Source organism: Cervus canadensis, chromosome 2 (genome assembly GCF_019320065.1).
Source record: "Cervus canadensis isolate Bull #8, Minnesota chromosome 2, ASM1932006v1, whole genome shotgun sequence".
NCBI lineage: Eukaryota > Metazoa > Chordata > Mammalia > Artiodactyla > Cervidae > Cervus > Cervus canadensis.
Genome location: NC_057387.1, coordinates 78,480,084 through 78,487,445, shown reverse-complemented (window position 1 = coordinate 78,487,445; position 7,362 = coordinate 78,480,084). Strand labels below are relative to the sequence as shown.

The following is a 7,362-nucleotide window of genomic DNA, read 5'->3' as shown; positions in this document are numbered from 1 at the left end:
ATAAATTATGTTCATCCATCTATCATGACGTATAAAAAATAATCAAGATTCTAGGCTCCAAGAAAATATTTCCAAAATTATTTTCTTAAAAAAAAAAAAAAAAAGCACCCTCAAAAGTACCCACTGAAAAAGGATCTCTGCAAATGAATTTACAACTGTGGATTATAAAGCCTACCAGAAGATAGACAAATACATTAGACAATTCCTAGAGAGCCATTTCTACCCTGTTACTAAGGTTGCTTGCTTCTGTGACTTTATGCAGTAAAGCACAAAGCTGAACTGAAATAAAATAGCAAATTAAGAGAGCCATCTACTGGTAGCTCATTGAAATCTGTTTAATTTATCAGGTTTCTCTGACAAATATATTTCCATAGGTGATACTGTGATTAACTTTCTGGCTTAATTCAATCTGACCAATCTTTTTGCCATACTTTTTATGGAGGATATCTTTAAATAATATCATAGTTATAACTTGAAGCACATATATTCACGTGGAGGAGTTATTCTTTTACTGTTAGCCAACTAGACTATTACACTAAGAATGCTAACAACAGGATATATGACGTTTAGTGAACTGTACAACATAAGAGCAGAAAATGTATGTCTAGTATGGCAGAAACCATCACAATATTGTAAAGTAATTATCCTCCAATTAAATAAATTAATTAAAAAAAGAAAAAAGAAAAATATGTCTCTAGCACTGTTTCATGTACTTTACTTACATTAATTCTTAAAACCTCCACAAAACCTTATAAATTAGGAGCTATTATTATTCTCATTTTGTAGGTGAAGAAACTGAAGTTATAGAAGCTAGATATCTCTACCAAAAGTCAAACAGCTAAGAAATTTCAGAGAGCAGATTAGAACTCAAAAATCTGGAACAGACTGGTTCCAAATAGGGAAAGGAATATGTCAAGGCTATATATTGTCATCCTGCTTATTTAACCTATATGCAGAGTACATCATGAGAAACACTGGGCTGGATGAAGCACAAGCTAGAATCAAGATTGCCGGGAGAAATATCAATAACCTCAGATATGCAGATGACACCACCCTTATGGCAGAAAGTGAAGAGGAACTAAAGAGGAACTTTCTTGATGAAAGTGAAAGAAGAGAGTGAAAAAGCTGGCTTAAAACTCAACACTCAGAAAACTAAGATCATGGCATCTGGTCCCATCACTTCATGGCAAATAGATGGGGAAACAATGGAAGCAGTGACAGACTTTATGTTGGGGGGCTCCAAAATCACTGCAGACGGTTACTGCAGCCATGAAATGAAAAGACGCTTTCTCCTTGGAAGAAAAGTTATGACAAACCTAGACATGTATGGATGTGAGAGTTGGACTATAAAGAAAGCTGAGTGCTGGAGAATTGATGTTTTTGAACTGTGGTGTTGGAGAAGACTCTTGAGAGTCCCTTGGACTGCAGGGAGATCCAACCAGTCCATCCTGAAGGAAATCAGTCCTGAATATTCATTAGAAGGACTGATGCTCAATCTGAAACTCCAATGCTTTGGCCACCTGATGCAAAGAACTGACTCTTTAGAAAAGACCCTGATGCTGGGAAAGATTGAAGGTGGAAGGAGAAGGGGACGACAGAGGATGAGATGGTTGGATGGCATCAGTAAGGACATGAGTTTGAGTGAACTCCGGGAGCTGGTGATGGACAGGGGGGCCTGGCATGCTGCAATCCATGGGGTTGCAGAGTCAGACACAACTGAGCAACTGAACTGAATTTGGCTGCAGAGTATATACTCTTAACCATAACCAGATGCAAACAACTATTGAGTTCATATTATCTCATTAGCATTGTTATGGTTTATAGAGATACTAAGTCAAATTTGAGAAAGTTACATTTACTTAGGATGACAGGTGCAAATGTAGATAATTGTAGCAAAAATCATGCGGTGAGTTAATTAAAGTATGTAAAGGATGCTCTAAGACCACAGTGAAGAAGCACTTAGCTCAACCAGATGGAGGAAGAATGGGATAGTGTCTTAGCTTGTTTTCTTAGTCATGGGACCAAGCACATTAAAATATAACTACTTGCTTACCTTTCTAGAGTGCAAGCTCCCTGAAGTCAGGGGCTATGTCTGCTTTTCTCACTCTTTTATTCCTCATATTGGGCACTACATATTTGTTTAATCAATGAATGCAACTCATTACTGTTGAGAAAAAATTTTGAGACACAGAATGATGAAAGATGAGGCCGGGAGCAGTGCAAAGGCCAGGCCTTGGTCCATCACCCTGTGCTGCTATGCTTGGTTGCTCAGTTGTGTCTGACTCTTTGAGACCCCACGGACTGTAGACAGCCAGGCTCCTCTGTCCATGGGGATTCTCCAGGCAAGAATACTGGAGTGAGTTGCTACACCCTCTTCCTGACACACTCTCAGTTCAGTTCAGTTCAATCGGTCAGTCATGTCTGACTCTTTGTGACCCCATGGACTGCAGCACGCCAGGCTTCCTTGTCCATCACCAACTCCCGGAGCTTGCTCAAACTCATGTCCATTGAGTCGGTGATACCATCCAACCATCTCACCTTCTGTCGTCCCCTTCTCCTCCTGCCTGTATCATTCCAGCATCAGGGACTTTTCCAATGAGTCACTTCTTTGCATCAGATGGCCAAACTATTGGAACTTCAGCTTCAGCATCAGTCCTTCCAATGATGTTTGACTCCTCAGTCATGTTTGATTCTTTGCAACCCTATGGACTATAGCACACAGTAGTCTGCCTGTCTCCTTTGCCCATGAAATTGTCCAGGCAAGTATACTGGAGTGGGTAAACATTCCCTTCTCCAGGGGATCTTTTTGACTCATGGATTGAACCTGGGTCTACTGCTTTGCAGGAAGATTCTTTACCATCTGAGCCACCAAGACTTAACTTGTTAATTTCTTCAAACAGAACACATTTCTCCTCTATCACCAAATCTGTTCCATTATCTATATTCTTTTGTAGTTGTTGAGATATGTTTCATATATTATTAAATTCATGCTTTTGAAGTATACAATTCAGCATTTTTTTAGTGTACTTTTTAGTATATTCACAAAATTGTGCAACTGTCATCACTAATTTTAGAATATTTCATCACTGCTCCTCCCAAAGGAAATCCCATATCAGTAGGCATTTACCATCTTATCCTTTCCTCCAGAATCTGGCAACCACTGCTTCAGTTCAGTCTATATGGATTTGCCTATTTTGGACACTTCATAGAAATGAAACCATACAATACATAACCTTTTGTGTCTGGCTTCTTTAATATAGTATAATGTTTTCAAAGTTCTTCTTTATTATAGTATAATGTTTTCAAAGTTCATCTGTGTTGAAGTTTATATCAGTACTTCCTTCTCTTTTTTATGACTAAATATCATTCCATTGTAAGGATAGGTCACATTTCTTTATGTATTCAGCAATTGACAGACATTTGAACTGCTTCCACCCTTTGGCTGGTACAAATATTTGCATACAAGTTTTTGTGTTATATGATATATGTTTTCTTTCTCGAGTGTGTATGTACCTGGGAAAGTTATTGCTGGGCTATGTGGTAATTCTATGTTCAACTTTTAGAGGAACTTATTTTCCAAAGCAGCTGCCCCATTTTATATCCCCACCAGTGATACACAAGAGCTCTGATTTTCCAAATGCTTGTCAACGGTTGCTATTATTTCATTCTTTTTTCACAGCTGAGTAATATTCCGTTGTGTATATACACCACATTTTCTTTATTCATTCTCTGTCAGTGGACATTTAGGTTGCTTTCATGTCTTGGTTATTGTAAATACTGCTGCAGTGAATGTTGGCATGTGTGTATCTTTTTTAATTTTAGTTTTCTATGGGTGTGTACCCAGGAGTGGGATTTCTGGATCATAAAGTAACTCTATTTTTAGTTTTTTAAAGAACTTGCAAATTGTCCTTCAGAGTGGCTGTACCAATTTACATTCCCACTAACAGTGTAGGAGGGTTCCCTTTTCTACCCATCCTCTTCAGCATTTATTATTTGTAGATTTTTTTTGATGATAGCCATTCTGACTGGTGTGAGGTGATACCTCATTGTAGTTTTGATTTTTATTTCTCTAATAATTAGCAATGTGGAGTGTCTTTTCCTATGCATACTGGCCATCTGTATGTCTTGTTTTGAAAAATGTCTGGACATTTTGCCCACTTTTTTGATTGGGTTTTTTGTTTCTTTTAAAATAGTGAGCTGTATGAGCTATTTGTAAACACTCTTTGTGGTTTTGGTTTGCAGTTCTTTGATGCTAGTGACATGCTAGTGACATTTCTTTGGAGAAATGTCAGTTCAAATTCTTTGCCCATTTTAGAATTGGTTTGTCTTTTTATTTTTTAGTTCTTTATATACTCTGGAGATAAGTCTTTTATCAGCAACACGCTTATTTTGTCACTTAGTGAAAATAAAAAACTTTTGAAGCAAAATACAGTGCTCACTTTGGCAGCACATATACTAAAATTGAAGCAAAATACACTTAATTTTGATAAAGTTAAATTTAAAATCTTTTTCTTTAATCATTTATGCTTCTGTTATTGTATCTGAGAAACTTTTGCCTAACTTACAATCGTGAAGATTTACTCTTAGGTTTTCTTCTGACAAATGTATTGTTTTAGCTCTTACATTTAAGTCTATGATCTATTTTGAGTTGATATTTGTGTAAGGCATGAGGTACAGGTTTAAACTGATTGCTTTGCATTTGTTCTCAGAACCACTGAAAGGGAATCCATGGTGGTTCAGGGGTAAAGAATCCACCAACAATGTTGGAGGACTCATATTTCCCAAATTCAAAAGTTACTGAAAAGCTACAGTAGTCAAAGACAGTGGTACTGGCATAAGGATATATATAGAATTGCAAGTCCAGAAATACACCCATATATTTATGGGCAATTGATACTTGAAAAGGATGCCACCACAGTTTACTGGGGAAATAATAATCTTTTTTAAAAATGGTGGTAGAAAAACTAAATGCACATGCAGAAGAATGAAGTCATATCATATACCAAAAAGAACTCCAAATGGATCAAAGACCTAAGTGTAAGGGCTAACACTACAATAGTCTATCTTCCTATCTTGCCAAAAAATACTTTTATAACAACAAATTAAAAATTTGTTTAAATTTATGGTTTTATATGACTGAATGTCATCAAAATAGAAAAGGTGATTGAATTTAATTATTACTGTACATGTTTGTGTATTTTGTTAATGGATTGGCAATGTCTGGATTAGTAACAAAAAAAGATATGTATGACCCATAAATTATTGTTCAGTCACTAAGTCGTGTCTGACTCTTTGCAAACCGCTGGATTGCAGCACACCAGGCTTCCCTGTCCTTCACTATCTCCCAGAGTTTGCTCAAACTCATGTCCCTTGTGTCAGTGATGCCATTCAATCATCTCATCCTCTGTTACCCCTTCTCCTCCTGCATAAATTATTGTATGATTTCTTAGCTTGCTAGGACTGCCATAACAACGTACAACAAAAATTTTGAATTAAACATTAGAAATTTATTGTCCCACAGTTCTTGAGGTCCATGATCAATGTGTTGGCAGGGCTATGTTCTTGCTGATGGTTCTAGGAAAGGATCTGTTCCGGTTTTTCTTCTAGCTTCCAGTAGTTCCTTGGCTTGTGACAATATAACTCCAGTCTTCAAATGGTGTTGTCCCTGTGTGAGTGTCTCTTTGTCCAAATTTCCCCCTTTCAAAAGGTCATCAGTCCTATTGGATTAGTGATTCACCCTACTCCAGTGTGACTTCAGCTTAATTAATTACATCTGCGAGGACTCTATTTTCAGGTAAGATCATATGATGAAGCAATGGGGGTCAGGACTTCAACATGTGACTTTCAGGAGGGACAGAGTTCCACCAATAACACATACTTTCTCCATAAAGTTAATATTCTTGTCTTCATTTCAGCAAAATAATTAGTGATGCTCACCACCACCAATCATAGAAGAAAAAAAAAAAGACAAGGCAGAGCAGGGTAAATAGTTTAAGATTGACTAATCTGAATAATCCTATGGGCTCTGGGCTATAGACTTGATCTCTAGTTGCCTGATACCCAGCCCTAGGATGATTTAGAGCAGGGGAGATACTGGTTTAGTGTAAAAGTTAGATAAGGAGACAGTTGAGGGTATAGACTCGGGATTGCTTGGTTTGCACATTAAAGGCATGCTCAGTAGACAAATAGTTATTATCTGCAGGAATTAGCTAGCCTTTGGAGGAGTATTCTCTCCCTGGGTCTGTGAGGTCCCCAAGTGCCAGAGCATCAAGAATATATAAAATAGGGCCTGGGCTCTACACTCAAGGGAGGAGACTGTGGCATCAGCTGGTTCCAGGTGATTTGAGCTCCAGTCAGGATGATCAAGGTTGTTGGCAGTGACTGTCTGGGAAAGAAAGTCTGCATTAAATGCAATACTGATGACACCACTGGGGACCTTAAGAGGCTGATCACAGCTCAAACCGGTACCTGTTGGAAAAACATGGTATTGAAGACGTGGTACATGATTTTTAAAGACCACGTGTCTGGGGGACTATGAAACCCATTATGGGATGAACCTGGAGCTTTATTACCAATAGAGGAGAATTCCTCTTCCCTGCCCGTCCCTCTTCTCCCACATTCCCTGCCCCCACCCCAACTAATATGGATGCTTGTTTTTGGAAACTCATGTTGATAAAAACTTAGAGACTGAAAAAAAAAGAATACAAAAAACTAAAAAAAATAGCTAATACAAGTTTTGACCTGTGATGAATGGATGCCAAATAGACAAACACAGAATCTAATAAAATATAGTTAGAGCAACTTCATCCCTACTGGGATGTTATAACCAAAAAGTGAAAAATATTAAGTGTTGTAGTATGTGTTGGAAAAGATGTAGAGAAGTGGGAACCTTCACACATTGCTGATGGAATATAAAATGGTACAGTTGCTGTGAAAGATTTCTGCAATTTATCAAAAAGTGAAACAGAGTTACCATATGATCTAGTAATTCCACTCCCACATGTACACCCAACATAATCGAAAACAGGGATGTAAACAGATACCTGTGTGCCAGTGTTCATTGCAGTATTATTCACATATCCGAAGAATGTAAATAATCCAAGTGTCCATCAACAGATGAATGGGTAAACAAGTGACATAATCTTACAATAGAATATTATCCAGCCATAAAAGGGATATAGTATTTATATGCACATCATAAATGAACCTTTAAAACTATAGGCTAAGAGGAAAAAGCCAGACAAAGAGACCATATGTTTATGATTCCATTTATATGAATTAACCAGAATAAGCAAATCCATAGAAAGAGAAAGCATACTACTAGTTTCCAGGAACTAGGGGACGGAGTAAATAGAGAATGAC

At 37.5% G+C, this 7,362-nt stretch overlaps 1 pseudogene; it reads left to right on the top strand.

Annotated features, from left to right (window-relative positions):
- The first annotated feature begins 6,358 nt into the window (after positions 1-6,358).
- Positions 6,359-6,578, top strand: LOC122427992 (annotated as a pseudogene).
- The last annotated feature ends 784 nt before the right edge of the window (positions 6,579-7,362 follow it).